We start from the raw sequence: 15,327 nt of genomic DNA, 5'->3' as shown, positions 1-15,327 counted from the left end.
GGGGAGGGGATTATTGACAGGAGTTATAGGGAGGCAGTCACCCCTCAGGTAATAGAAGTAGGTAGATGGGTTACCGTCAGGGGAAGGAAAGGGAACCAGCAGGCAGTGCAGTGATCCCCTGTGGCCGTTTCCCTCAACAATAGGTATACCGTTTTGGATACTATTGTGGGGGACGACTTACCAGGGGTAAGCAATGGGGTGCAGGTCTCTGGCACAGAGTCTGTCCCTGTTGCTCAGAAGGGAAAACGGAAGAGGAGCAGAGCATTAGTCATTGGGGACTCCATAGCTAAGGGAACAGATAGGAGGTTCTGTGGGAACGAGAGAGACTCACGGTTGGTGTGTTGCCTCCCAGGTGCCAGGGGACGTGATGTCTCCGATCGTGTTTTTGGGATCCTTCAGGGGGAGGGAGAGCACCCCCAGGTCGTGGTCCACATAGGCACCAACGACATAGGTAGGAAGAGAGATGGGGATTTAAGGCAGAAATTCAGGGAGCGAGGGTGGAAGCTGAGAGCGAGAACAACCAGAGTTGTTATCTCTGGGTTGTTGCCTGTGCCACGTGCTAGCGAATAGGGAGAGAGAGGAGTTGAACACATGGCTGCAGGGATGGTGTAGGAGGGAGGGTTTTGGTTTCCTGGATAATTGGGGCTCTTTCTGGGGTAGGTGGGACCTCTACAAACAGGATGGTCTTCACCTGAACCAGAGGGGTACCAATATCCTGGGGGGGAGATTTGTTAGTGCTCTTCGGGGGGGTTTAAACTAAATCAGCAGGGGAATGGGAACCTAAATTGTAGTTCCAGTGTACAGGCTGTTGAGAGTAGTGAGGTAGGGGATAAGGGTACAGGGACGCAAGAGGGCACTGGCAAGCAAGAACTTGGTTTAAAGTGTGTCTACTTCAACGCCAGGAGCATCCGGAATAAGGTGGGTGAGCTTGCAGCATGGGTTGGTACCTGGGATCCTGATGTTGTGGCCATTTCAGAGACATGGGTAGAGCAGGGGCAGGAATGGATGTTGCAGGTTCCGGGATTTAGATGTTTCAGTAAGAACAGAGAAGAGGGTAAAAGAGGGGGCGGGGGGGGGCGGTGGCATTGTTAATCAAGGAAAGTATTACAGCGGCAGAAAGGACGTTTCAGGACTCGTCTACTGAGGTAGTATGAGCCGAGGTTAGAAACAGGAGAGGAGAGGTCACCCTGTTGGGAGTTTTCTATCGACCTCCGAATAGTTCCAGAGATGTAGAGGAAAGGATAGCGAAGATGATTCTCGACAGGAGCGAGAGCAACAGGATAGTGGTTATGGGGGACTTTAACTTTACAAATATTGACTGGAAATACTATAGTTCGAGTACTTTAGATGGGTCTGTGTTTGTCCAGTGTGTGCAGGAGGGTTTTCTGACACAGTATGTGGACAGGCCAACCAGGGGCGATGCCACATTGGATTTGGTACTGGGTAATGAACCCGGCCAGGTGTTCGATTTAGATGTAGGTGAGCACTTTGGCGATAGTGATCACAATTCGGTTAGGTTTACCTTAGCGATGGGCAGGGACAGGTATATACCGCAGGGCAAGAATTATAGCTGGGGGAAAGGAAATTATGACGCGATTAGGCAAGATTTAGGATGTGTATGATGGGGAAGGAAACTGCAGGGGATGGGCACAAACGAAATGTGGAGCTTATTCAAGGAGCAGCTAATGCGTGTCCTTGATAAGTATGTACCTGTCAGGCAGGGAGGAAGTTGTCGAGCGAGGGAGCCGTGGTTTACTCAAGAAGTTGAAGCGCTTGTCAAGAGGAAGAGGGCGGCTTATGTTAGGATGCGACGTGAAGGCTCAGTTAGGGCGCTTGAGAGTTACAAGCTAGCCAGGAAGGATCTAAAGGGAGGGCTAAGAAGAGCATGGAGAGGACACGAGAAGTCATTGGCGGATAGGATCAAAGAAAACCCTAAGGCTTTCTATAGGTATATCAGGAATAAACGAATGATAAGAGTTAGAACAGGGCCAATCAAGGATAGCAGTGGGAAGTTGTGTGCGGAATCAGAGGAGATAGGGGAAGCGTTAAATGAATATTTTTCGTCAGTATTTACAGTAGAAAAAGAAAATGTTGCCGAGGAGATTACTGAGATACAGCCTACTAGGCTAGATGGGATTGAGATTACAAGGAGGAGGTGTTAGCAATTTTGGAAAGAGTGAAAATAGATAAGTCCCCCGGGCCAGATGGGATTTATCCTAGGATTCTCTGGGAAGCCAGGGAGGAGATTGCAGAGCCGTTGTTGTTGATCTTCATGTCGTCATTGTCGACAGGAGTAGTGCCGGAGGACTGAAGGATAGCAAATGTTGTCCCCTTGTTCACGAAGGGGAGTAGAGACAGCCCTGGTAATTATAGACCTGTGACCCTTACTTCGGTTGTGGGTAAAATGTTGGAAAAGGTTATAAGAGACAGGATTTATAATCATCTTGAAAAGAATAAGTTCATTTGCGATAGTCAGCACGGTTTTGTGAAAGGTAGGTCGTGCCTCACAAACCTTATTGAGTTTTTCGAGAAGGTGACCAAACAGATGGATGAGGGTAAAGCCGTGGATGTGGTGTATATGGATTTCAGTAAGGCGTTTGATAAGGTTCCCCACGGTAGGCTATTGCAGAAAATACGGAAGTATGGGGTTGAAGGTGATTTAGAGCTTTGGATCAGAAATTGGCTAGCTGAAAGAAGACAGAGGGTGGTGGTTGATGGCAAATGTTCATCCTGGAGTTTAGTTACTAGTGGTGTACCGCAAGGTTCTGTTTTGGGGCCACTGTGTTTGTCATTTTTATAAACGACCTGGATGAGGGTGTAGAAGGGTGGGTTAGTAAATTTGCGGATGACACGAAGGTCGGTGGAGTTGTGGATAGTGTCGAAGGGTGTTGTAGGGTACAGAGGGACATAGATAGGCTGCAGAGCTGGGCTGAGAGATGGCAAATGGAGTTTAATGCGGAGAAGTGTGAGGTGATTCACTTTGGAAGGAGTAACAGCAATGCAGAGTACTGGGCTAATGGGAAGATTCTTGGTAGTGTAGATGAGCAGAGAGATCTTGGTATCCAGGTACATAAATCCCTGAAAGTTGCTACCCAGGTTAATAGGGCTGTTAAGAAGGCATATGGTGTGTTAGCTTTTATTAGTAGGGGGATCGAGTTTCGGAGCCACGAGGTCATGATGCAGCTGTACAAAACTCTGGTGGAAGGATGTGGAAGCTTTGGAAAGGGTGCAGAGGAGATTTACCAGGGTGTTGCCTGGTATGGAAGGAAGGTCTTACGAGGAAAGGCTGAGGGACTTGGGGTTGTTTTCGTTAGAGAGAAGGAGGAGGAGAGGTGACTTAATAGAGACATACAAGATAATCAGAGGGTTAGATAGGGTGGATAGTGAGAGTCTTTTTCCTCGGATGAGGATGGCAAACACGAGGGGACATAGCTTTAAGTTGAGGGGTGAAAGATATAGGACAGATGTCAGAGGTAGTTTCTTTACGCAGAGAGTAGTAGGGGCGTGGAACGCCCTGCCTGCAACAGTAGTAGACTCGCCAACTTTAAGGGCATTTAAGTGGTAATTGGATAGACATATGGATGTAAATGGAATAGTGTAGGTCAGATGATCGGCGCAACATCGAGGGCCGAAGGACCTGTACTGCGCTGTAATATTCTAAAAAAAAAGTGAATGAATCTGATCTTTACCTTGTCTTACTGGAACGTTCACTGCCTGGAAATGTCTGTTTGAAAATGTTTTACTGTTACATTAATGGAGCAGAGGAGCAGATGTGAGGTACGTTTGAACAGAGAGGTTTGGAAGTGGGTGAAGGGGTGGAGTGACGGTGTGAGTGAGAGGCGCAGCGAGTTGGCCATTCTCAATAGAGTGTCAGGAATGAAGGTCAGAGGAACAGACCAGGCAGGAAACACAGAAAGAGTGAGGAGAAGCTGGTGTGAAAAACAGAGATTAAACAACGGGCTTGTTCATTTGGTTTGGATCTGGTGTTTAGAATACCCGGAATCTGGGTTCACTTCCCTTCCAACTCAGCGAATTGTATCAACATTATGTTCATAAAACCAAAGAATGATACCCAAAGAAGGAGCCCATTTGGTCCGCTGTGTCAGTGCTGTCTCCTGTAATCTGTACATTTTTCCTTCCAGTATTTATACCAATTGCTTTTCAAAGTTACGACTGAATCTGCTTTCAAGTCCTGATCAGACAGTGCATTCCAGATCACAACACATCACTGATTAAAAAAATCATTCCTCATTTCACCTCTGGTTCTTTTCTGAATCACCTGATAAATACATCCTCTGGTGACTGACCCTTTTGCCACTGGAAACAATTTATCCTTATTTAACTTATTGAAAACCTTCTTGATGATGTCACATACTAGACTGCCAGTAAAACTGAAGCCCATGGAATAAAAGGGACAATGACAGCATGCATATGAAGTTTCCAGACTGATAGGAACATAGGAGCAGGAGTAGGCCATTCAGCCCGTCGAGTCCATCCTGCCATTCAATATGATGATGACTGATCATCCACTTCAATGTCTTTTTCCCACACTATCTCCATATCCCCTATGTCATTTGTATTTAGAAATCTGTCAATCTCTGATTTAAACATACTCAATGACTGAGGTAGAGAATTCCAAAGATTCACAACCCACTGAGTAAAGAAATTTCTCCTCATCGCTGTCCAAAGTGGTTTTCCCCTTATGTTGAAATTGTGTCCCCTGGTTCTAGACTCCTCAACCGGGGGAAACATCTAAGCTTCATCTACCTGTCTATCCCTTTTAATATTTTGTAAGATTCAATGAGATCACCTCTCATTCTTTGAAACTCTAGAGAATACAGGCCCAGTTTCCCCAATCTCTCTTCATTTGAAAGTCCCACCATCCCGGGAACAAGTCTGGTGAACCTTCGTTGCACTCCCTCGTTGGCAATGATATCCTTCCTAAGGTAAGGGGAACAAAACTTCACACAGTATTCCAAACTGCAGACCAACCAAGGTTATATACAATTGAAGCAAGACTTCACTACTCCTGTACTCAAATCCTCTTGTGATAGAGGCTAACATATCATTCGCCTTCCTAATTGCTTGCTGCACCTGCATGTTAGCTTTCAGTCACTCATTGACAAGGACACCCAGGCCCCTTTGTACATTCACACTCTTACCATTTAACAAATAATCTGCACATCTGTTTCTCCTACCAAAGTGGATAACCTCACATTTTTACACATTATATTCCATGTGCCACTTTCTTGTCCACTCACTAAGTCTGTCCAAATTCCCTTGAAGCCGCTTTGCATCTTCTTCACAACACAGATTCCCACCTAGTTTTGTGTCATCTGCAAACTTGGAAATACTACATTCGGTCCCCACATCCAAATCATGTGAATAGATGGGTCACAGTGTGGTGGTGAACAGTTGTATTTCTGTCTGGAGGAAGGTTACAGTGGGTTCCCCATGGTTCCTCATAACTTCAGTTATGTGCAGACACTGGAAAAGCTGGCGTTGTGCTCCTTGGAGCAGAGCAAGTTCAGAACAACTTTGACAGAGTTAGAATCAAGGAATCAAATGGTTACAGTACAGAAGGAGACCATTCAGTCCATCATGTCCATGACAGCTCTTTGCAAGAGCAGATCAGCTAATTCCACTCCTCTGCCCTTTCATTGTAACCCTGGAAATTTTCTCTATTCAGGTGTTTATCCAATTCCCTTTTGAAAGCCACGATTGAATCTGCCTCCAGCACACTCTCAGGCAGTTTATTCCAGATCCGAACCACTCGCTCTGTCCCACACCCCGGTACCATTGCAGAAAATCTTTTCTGTTCATTTCATCCCTCATAAATAATTGAAATGAAATGTTTATTAGGAAATGCACAACATAAAAAGGAGAGAGAAATAAACGCTGAGTAAAATAGAAGTCAATGTTTGGAAGGTAAAAAGAGCAAAAGATGTAACTTTTATTCTGGATGAGTGAGAGGAATATATCACACTTTGGGGCTTTTGTAAGAGGATTTATTGATAAACCTGGGATGTGAGAGGAAGCTGGTTCATGGTTTACAGAACATATTCAGCCCCTGGGGTGGAGCCAACAGCTGCACCGTCCAATAACAGACAGGACGGGGACACTGTCTCAGGCCTGGTGAGCTCAGTCGATGAAAGCATGAAACTCTGAATCTCAAGTTTTTGAGTTTGAGCCCACGGTGGGTGTTTTCTATTTCCTTTTTAGGCTGATTTTACAGGCGTTATCCAGCTCTGAATTCCTCGGCAGAGAGTTCAAGGAGTGTTTGAAATGAGATTCAACAGCAGTATGAGAAAGTCTCTCCTTGATTCAGGACTCTTACATCTCTGCAGCATCTCACTGCTGAAGATTGAACTTTTTCTCATTTGATTCTCAGCTCAGCGTCAGTGTGGATCACTGGGACTTCTGGTTGTCTCCCACTTCACAATCCATCAGTGCTGAGAAACCAATGGGGAATATTACTCACATGTTGTAATGTTTTATAAATACTTGAATGTATTTCACACTGTGTCTAACTGTGTGAATCTCCCCTGGTATATCAGCTCACCAATACTTCAACAGAACATTCGCATAATGTGAACTCTGAGATCTCTTCAGATCCCATTCCCAAGACCTGGAAAGTGGGATTGGGCTGGGTCGCTCTTTTTCAGCTGGCACAGACACGATTGCTAAATGGTCTCATTCTGCGCCATAAATTTTCTCCATTTTCTATGTTCTATGAAGTGTGGTGTGATTGGGAGGGGCAATTCCACCAGGGTTATATTTTCTACCAAAACAATGACACAAGGGATACTTCACATTTTTATTCATTCATTCATGCGATGTGGGCGTTGCTGGCTAGGCCAGCATTTATTGCCCATCCCTAATTGCCCATGAGAAGGTGGTGGTGAACTGCCTTCTTGAACCGCTGCAGTCCATGTGGGGTAGGTGCACCCACAATGCTGTCAGGAAGGGAGTTCCAGGATTTTGACCCAGTGACAGTGAAGGAACGGCGATATAGTTCCAAGTCAGGATGGTGTGTGGCTTGGAGGGGAACTTGCAGGTGGTGGTATCCCGTGCATTTGCTGCCCTTGCCCTTCTCGGTGGTAAAGGTCGCTGGGTTTGGAAGGTGCTGTCTGAGGAGTCTTGCTGCATTGCTGCAGTGCATCTTGTAGACGGTACACACTGCTGCCACTGTGTGCCGATGGTGGAGGGAGTGAATGTTTGTAGATGGGGTGCCAATCAAGTGGGCTGCTTTGTCCTGGACGGTGTTGAGATTCTTGAGTTCTATTTGCACCCATCCAGGCAAGTGGAGAGTATTCCATCACACTCTTGACTTGTGAATTGCAGATGGTGGACAGGGTTTGGGGAGTCAGGAGTCATGGATGACTGAGAGGAATATATCACACTTTGGGGCTTTTGCAAGAGGATTTATTGATAAACCTGGGATTTGAGAGGAAGCTGCTTCATGGTTTACAGAACAAATTCAGCCCCTGGGGTGGAGCCAACAGCTGCACTGTAATTACTCACCTCAGGATTCCAAGCCTCTGGCCTGCTCTTGTTGTCACGTTATTTGTATGGCTATACATGGTAACCTCCATGATGTTGATGGTGGGGGATTCAGTGATTGTAATGCTGTTCAATGTCAAGGGGAGATAGTTAGATTCTCTCTTGTTGGAGATGTTCATTGCCTGGCACTTGTGTGGTGCGAATGTTACTTGCCACTTATCATCCCAAGCTTGTGAGACTGAAATAGCTCAGTTGGGAGTTTGTTAGACTGAAGATCCCTGGTTCAATCTGGGGTTTTGGCAGTTCTCCTTTATTCTGCATCGCCCTTTGGTTTTGACTCTTGAGCTGCACAATTTACACTGAAATTATTTACCCAACTCTGAAGGTTGGATTGGAATAGAGAGATATCAAGGATGGGAAATATTTACATTGTCAGCTTTAGCTTATTCTCTATCTCCTTGTGTCCTTTTCCCCAGTTTTTGAATCTTTCGGGGCCGGGTGAACATTTGATTTGCTGCATATGTCCCAAACTGAAGCCTTTTCCACATCTCTGGGTGGTCAGACTCGCTCTGTCTGTTTTTGCTGCTCGTGACCATTAACGAGAACAGACCACGAGTTCAATGTTTATCAGCAAACGGAAGATAATTGGAAAGAATTCTGTGTTACTCCAGACCAGTGACAAAGATGCAATGGATGTTATTCAAAATAAATTCCATTTGACATTTTATGTAAACTTGTTTGCATCTAAAAGTTGGATCTTAAGTGTTACAAAAATGTGTCAAATTAATGACTGACCATGTGACAGCGCACATGGGGATCAAATCCACAGCCTTGTTGTTATCAACACTGCATCCTGACCAACTGAACTAAGCGGCCTATAGACAGAGTCAGGTATGGGTTTGAGCCGCACGCTGTGCGGTTTGTGTTTTATTTGTCACACTGGATGACAGAGCGATTGTACAAACAATGGACACATCACATCCCTGAAACATTGTTCTGATACAAAACACTGTGAAATAAGAACTGAGCATGGAAATGGAACGGAACCAGAAATCAGGACTTTAATCTATTAAAGTTGATCTTGAAATTCTACAATGCACGAACATTCCAAGAGAACGAACTCTCTTCTGACATAAAATCCAGGAACTTGAGCTGCTGTAAAACGTAACTGAGCTTGACGTGATTTGAACACACAACCTTCTGAACTGGAGTCAGACGCGTTACCGTTGTGCCACAAGCTCACAGATAAAGCAAAGTCTTCTATTCCTGGCAGATTTACTTCTTGTTTAGATTCAGTGATTGAAATTAATTCAATCCTCATCTGACCTCCGCTCTGTAAAGGCCTGCTACCCGACCTGAACCCGACGGGACCCGACGACCTGTGTCGGGTCCGGGTCGTGTCGGGTCGCTCTTCCGGGTCTGGCTTTCGGGCTCGGGTCAGGTCGGGCCAGGTTCGGGTCGGGCTGGGTCCAGGTCGGGCTGAGTCCGTGTCGGACACACACAGTAAGTATTACATTTAACTCTGCCGGGAAGTTGAGTTTAATAAGTGTCAAAAGTTGAAAAGCTAACCTAAGCTGGGAGTCCGGGTCATCAAGGAGGGAAACTCTGAGTCTGCTCAGTGAGCAAGTGAGCATCTCTATGACGTCATTGCGCTCATGCTGCAGCTTCCTGCAGATTCGGAATTGGGAGGTAGGTAAAGTGAACATTCTGGTGGTCGGGTAAGGCTCGGGTTAGTTTGGGCGTGGGAATAAATGGAGATACTCGGGCCGCGTCGGGCTCGGGTCCAATGTGGTTCTGTTGGGTTCGGGTCGGGTTTTCTTTCCTGACCGGAGCAGGCCTTTAGCGCTCTGTCAGTTCAGTGCCTTATTTAAAATATTACTTGGAGTTCTGTTTTACAGGGTCTCGGCTGTTGAAGTGTTTCCCAGACCCACTACTCTGATTAATCAGACATTTTGCTGCTAACTGCTGCTTCTACAATTGAAATGTAAAAAAGAATTTCCAGTGACCTGCAACCAATGGGCAAATACATTTCAGAAAGATAAAGCTCATTCACCAATCCACAAATGTGTCTTTCTGCTTCTATTTATAAACAACTCCTTCTCTCCTCTATGAGAACTACACAATCACTCCAGTTATTTGAAAGTTAGTATAAGATGTTCCAGTTCATCAATTTTAAAACTGCAGCAGGTATTTTCCAGAAAACTTCTCTGTTGGAACCTCAGTCCCATTTCGATTGAAAGTGGACTATTAATGTATTCACTTGTTCATCGTGGACAGGTAGCTGACTTCGAATAAATCTCATTAACTTTCAATGAGGTGGCAGTATTTCTGTGCTCCCATTTTACACAGTCTGTCCTGTTCATGCACCATGTTTTTATTCTCCTCTCCCATTCACCACAGGATACAGATTACAAGCATCATCAATCTAGCTGTTGAAAAGCATTGGAAGAATCTGGTCACACAGGTATTGAAACATTCATTTTCTGCCATTTTACAAGTTGGTTGCTTTAAACACAGTACGATGTGCAATCATCTTGAAAAGAGATTCTCTTCAATATACAATACAAATTGAATTACAAACCTGACAGACAAACACAGGAGAACAAGTGACTAGTGAACACAAACCTCATGGTGCTCATTTTCAGATTTATTGCAGTCATCCGACAAAACAAGTGAAAGAATATTCCAGTGAAATGATTTGGAAAGTAGGTGTGACTTTTGTTGGTGCCTTTCTTTGCTCTGTTGGTGAAACTTTCTTGCACCTGACTCCTGTTCATGTCTCTGTTTCCTCTATTGAATGTGGAAGGAGGTATTTGATCAGAAATCAACTGGATTGTGTACCATTGAGAGGGAATTTCTGCATCATCAGGGCTGGAAACAGGAGTGAGTGAAAGACAATGTGTAGAGTTTGATTTTGTACAGAGGGAGAGCAAATCTAACAGGACTGTGAGATATTGGCCTGGATTTTACAGCCCCAATAGCGGTGAACTCTGAGACTTTCACTGCTATTGAGGGTCTGAACAGCACTGCAACTGCCGGTACATGCACACACTAACACCAGCATCTGGAAGTTGTGGTGGTGAGAAATGTGCTTCGAAGGAGCCTCTGATCATAATCGCACCAGCCCACTCTTTAAAGTGACAGGGACCTGTAGTTCAGCAATTTGGGCTCATTGCCCACACCTCGATGCTCCCCTGGACAATTGTTCCCCAGTCGCGTCATCCAGCTCTATGGCCGCTTGCTCTCTGCCCCCCAACCCCCGCTCCAGCCGCTAGCTCTAGGCCGTGCCACTTCCCTCCTCTAGGCCACTCACTCCTACGTCACACTTTGCAGCCCACCTTGCTTCTTCGGGCGTCGCGTGGAGACTGGACAAACATGGGAGCAAGTGGCCGAGAGAAGGGAAGCTGCGCTGCCTAGAGCCAGCGGCTGGAGGGGAGGTGGGGTGGGGAGTGAGCGAACGACCGAAGAATGGGGTGACCTGATCGGGTGACAATCGGCCAGGGAAGTGGGGGGGGGTGGGGAGCAGCGAGGTCTGGAGCCAGCGACTGTGGAGGGTGGAAGCTGCCGGTGCAAAGCAGGGGGAGAAAGCGAATTGTGCCACCTAGTGGTTGCGTTGTCAGCAAACGCAGCCTTTATTGTCCATCCTTAATTGCCCTTGAGAAGGTGGTGGTGAGCTGCCTTTTTGGAGCTGCTGCAGTCCATGTGTTGTACGTAAACCCACAGTGCTGTTAGGAAGGGAGTTCCAAGATTTTGATCCAGTGACAGTGAAGGAATGGTGATATAGTTCCCAGTCAGGACAGTGTGTAACTTGGAGGGGAGCTTGCAGATGGTGGTGTTTCCATTCATCCAATGTCCTTCTAGGTGGTCGAGGTTGGGGGTTTGGAAGGTGCTGTCGAAGGAGGCTTGGTGAGTTGCTGCAGTGCATCTTGTAGATGGTACACACTGCTGCCACTGTTCACTGGTGGTGCAGGATTTGAATATTTAAAGTAGTGGATGGAGTGCTGATCAAGTGATCTGCTTTGCCCTGGATGGTGTTGAGTTTCTTTGGTGTTGTTGGAGCTCCACTCATCCAGGCAAGTGGGGAGTATTGCATCACACTCCTGACTTGTGCCTTGTAGATGGTGGACAGGAGGTGAGTTACTTGCAGCAGAATTCCCAGCCTCTGACCTGCTCTTGTAGCTACGGTATTTATATGACTGATCCAATTCAGTTTCTGCTCATTGGTAACCCCCCAGATGTTGATAGTGAAGGATTCAGCAATGGTAATGTCATTGACTGTCAAGGGGGGATGGTTAGATTCACTCTTGTTGGAAATGGTCATTGCCTGGCATTTTTGTGGCGTGCATGTTACTTGCCACTTATCAGTCCAAGCCTGGATATTGTCCAGGTCTCTCCACAGGTGGACACGGACTGCTTCAGTATCTGAGGAGTTACTAATGCAACTGAACATTTTGCAATCATCAGTGAACATTTCCACATATGACCTTATGAAGGAGGAAGTTTATTGATGAAGCAACTGAAGACGGTTGGGGCCTCGGACACTACCCTGAGGAACTCCTGAGCGATGTCTGGTACTGAGATGATTGGCCACCAACAACAAGCACCATATTCCTTTGCGCAAGGTATGACTCCAACCAGTGGAGATTTTTCTCCTTGATTGCCATTGACTTCAATTTTGCAAGGGCTCCTCGATGCCCTTGGCAAGAGCAGTCACTGTCACCTCACCTCACCTCCTGAATTCAACTCTTCTGTCCATAATTGGGCCAAGGCCATAATGAGGTCAGGAACTAAGTGGCCCTGGCAGAACCCAAAATTAGCATTGGTGAGTAGGTTATGGCTGTGTAAGTGCTGCTTAATGGCACTGTCAACGACACCTTCCATCACTTTACTGATGATCAAGAGGAGGCTGATCGGGCAGGAATTGACCAGGTTGGATTTGTCCTGCCTTTTGTATACAGAACATACCTGGGCAGTTTTCCACATTGCTGGGTAGATGCCAGTGTTGTAGCTTGGCAGGCAGCGTGGCTAGTTCTGGAGCACAAGTCTTCAGCACTGCAGCCAGGATGTTGTCAGTATCCAGAGCCTTCAGCCATTTCTTGATATCATGTGGAGTGAAGTGGATTTAGCTGAAGATTGGCACCTGTGATGCTGGGGACCTCAGGAGGAGGCCGAGGTGGATCATCTACTTGGCACTTCTGGCTGAAGATGGTTGCAAATGATTCAACCTTGTATTTTGCACTGATATACTGGTCTCCCTTATCATTAAGGATGGGGATATTTGTGGAGCCTCGTCCTCCTGTTAATTGTTTAATTATCCACCACCATTCAGGACTGGATGTGGCAGGACTGCAGAGCTTTGATCTGATCTGTTGGTTGTGAGATCACTCAGCTTTGTCTATTGCATGCTGCTTCTGCTATATGACATGCAAGTAGTCCTGTGTTGTAGCTTCACTCATTTTTAGGTCTGCTTGGTGCTGCTCCTGACATGCCCTCCTGCACACTTCATTGAACCACTATTGCTCCCTTGGCTTGATGGTAATGGCAGAGTGAGGGATATGCCAGGCCATGAGGTAACATATTGTGTTTAAATACAATTCTGCTGCTGCTGATGGCCCACAGTGCTTCATGGATGCCCAGTTTTGAGCTGCCAGTTCTGTTCATTTCTTCCCTCAGATATAATTGAAAATAAAATTCTGAAGAAATGCATGAACTAAATAAAATGGAGAGAGAAATAAATACTGACAAAATAGATGGCAGCATTTGGAAGGTAAAAATATTTCAGTTTTATTATTGATGAGTGAGAGGAATATATCACACTTTGGGGCTTCTGGAAGTGGATTTACTGATAATCTGGGGAATTGATGGGAAACTGCTTCATAGTTGGTGGAACAAATTCCCGCCCTTGGGGTGGAGCCAACAGCTGCATCCGTCCAATAACAGACAGAGTAGAAGTACTGTATCAGGAATTGTTAGCTCAGTTGGTAGAGTATGAGACTTTTAATCTCAGGGTCTTGGATTTGAGACCCTTGTTGTGTGGTTGTTCTTCCCTTTTTCAGTCTTCATCAGCAGAGAGTTCAAGGAGTGTTTGAAATTAAATTCAACAACATCACCAGATTTCAACTACTCCCACCCCGCCCCCTCCCAGTGTAATTGACAGGACCATCAACCTCTGCCTTCCCCCTTCCCCTCCCTCCCAGAACTGCGACAGGGTTCCCCTTGTCCTCACTTTCCACCCCACCAGCCTCCACATCCAAAGGATCATCCTCCACCATTTCAGCCACCTCCAGCGTGATGCCACCACCAAACGCATCCTCCCCTCCCCTGTCAACATTCTGAAGGGATTGTTGCCTCCGCGACACCCTGGTCCACTCCTCCATTACCCCCAATACCTCGTCCCCTTCCCAAGGCACCTTCCCATGCAATCGCAGGAGATATAATACCTGCCCTTTTCCCTCCACTCTGCTCATTATCTAAAGCCCCAAACATTCCTTTTAGGTGAAGAAGCGATTTACTTGTACTTCTTTCAATTATGTATACTGTATTCACTGCTCACAATGCGGTCTCCTCTAAACTGGGGAGACCAAACGCAGATTAGATGGAACACCTCTGCTCAGGCCGAAAGCATGATCCTGAGCTTCTGGTTGCTTGCCATTTCAACACTCCCCCCTGCTCGCATGTCAACATTTCTGTCTTTGGCCTGCCCCAGTGTTCCAGTGAAAATCAACCCAAGCTCGAGGAGCAGCACCTGACCTTTTGATTCGGCGCTCTACAGCCTTGTGGATTGAACATTGTGTTCAATAACATCAGAGCATGACTGGTGTCAGGCAACCACAAGCATTAACACACTCTTTACCTTTGTCCCAGGACAGCTTTGTTATTTAATCTCTCCTGCCCTCTGCACTATCAAACACCTTCCCCTTTGTTCTCTCCCACATTCCCCTCCCCTTCACTTGTTTAAAACCTAATTCTTTTCTAACCTGTGTCAGTTCTGATGAAAGGTCACAGACCAGAAACGTTAACTCTGTTTCTCTCATCACAGATGCTGCCAGAGCTATTGAGTATTTCCAGCACTTTTTGTTTTTATTTCAGATTTCCAGCATCTGCAGTATTTTGCTTTTGTTGTGTCAGAAAGTCTTTCCTTGATTCAGGACTCTTCCCTCTCTCCAGAATCTCTCTGCGAAAGATTGAACTTTATCTCATTTCACTCACAGCTCAGGGTCAGTGTGGCACAGTGGGACTTCTGGTTGTCTCCCACTTCACAATCCATCAGTACTGAGAAAACAATGGGAATATTACTCACATGTTGTGTTCTGTAACTTTTTACAAACACTTTAATTGTCTTTAATTCACTTTAATGACACATATTGTCTTCCAAAGCAGTGACAGAATGGTGGCTTTAGTGTGTTGTTGAAATAGCTTTGTTGAGTTTGTGCTGTACTAACAGTTAAACAGTTCTTGGTTCAATCCCAGGTTTTGGCACTTTCAACCTCTCCTGTGTCTTTTTCTTTGGCTCCAATTGTAAAGCTGCATGATTTACTCTGAAATTAGCACCAGAGAACCAAGGCACCAGCGAGCATGACGAGCTGAAATTAGCACAGATCAAATCCAATTAATATTTCTGACTGAAGATGGTTGCAAATGCTTCAGCTTCATCTTTTGCACTGACGTGCTCAGCACCACCATCATTGAGGATGTGAATGTTTTTGGAGCCTCCTCATCTTGTTAGTTATTTAATTATCCACCACCATTCACGACTGGATGTGGCAGGACTGTGGAGCTGTGATCTGATCCTGAGGGAGATATCCGTGCGTGGAGTGGCGGGAT

At 45.9% G+C, this 15,327-nt stretch overlaps 1 non-coding gene across 1 annotated transcript; it reads right to left on the bottom strand.

Annotated features, from left to right (window-relative positions):
- Positions 1-8,672: 8,672 nt before the first annotated feature.
- Positions 8,673-8,744, bottom strand: trnaw-cca (transfer RNA tryptophan (anticodon CCA)). Its single transcript has one exon. It is a non-coding gene; the product is annotated as a tRNA-Trp (tRNA).
- Between the last annotated feature and the right edge of the window lie 6,583 nt (positions 8,745-15,327).

The sequence above is a fragment of the Heterodontus francisci genome, unplaced genomic scaffold (assembly GCF_036365525.1).
Source record: "Heterodontus francisci isolate sHetFra1 unplaced genomic scaffold, sHetFra1.hap1 HAP1_SCAFFOLD_97, whole genome shotgun sequence".
Classification (NCBI taxonomy): Eukaryota; Metazoa; Chordata; class Chondrichthyes; order Heterodontiformes; family Heterodontidae; genus Heterodontus; species Heterodontus francisci.
Note: the sequence above shows the minus strand (reverse complement) of the source record. Positions and strands in the feature narration are given on the sequence as shown.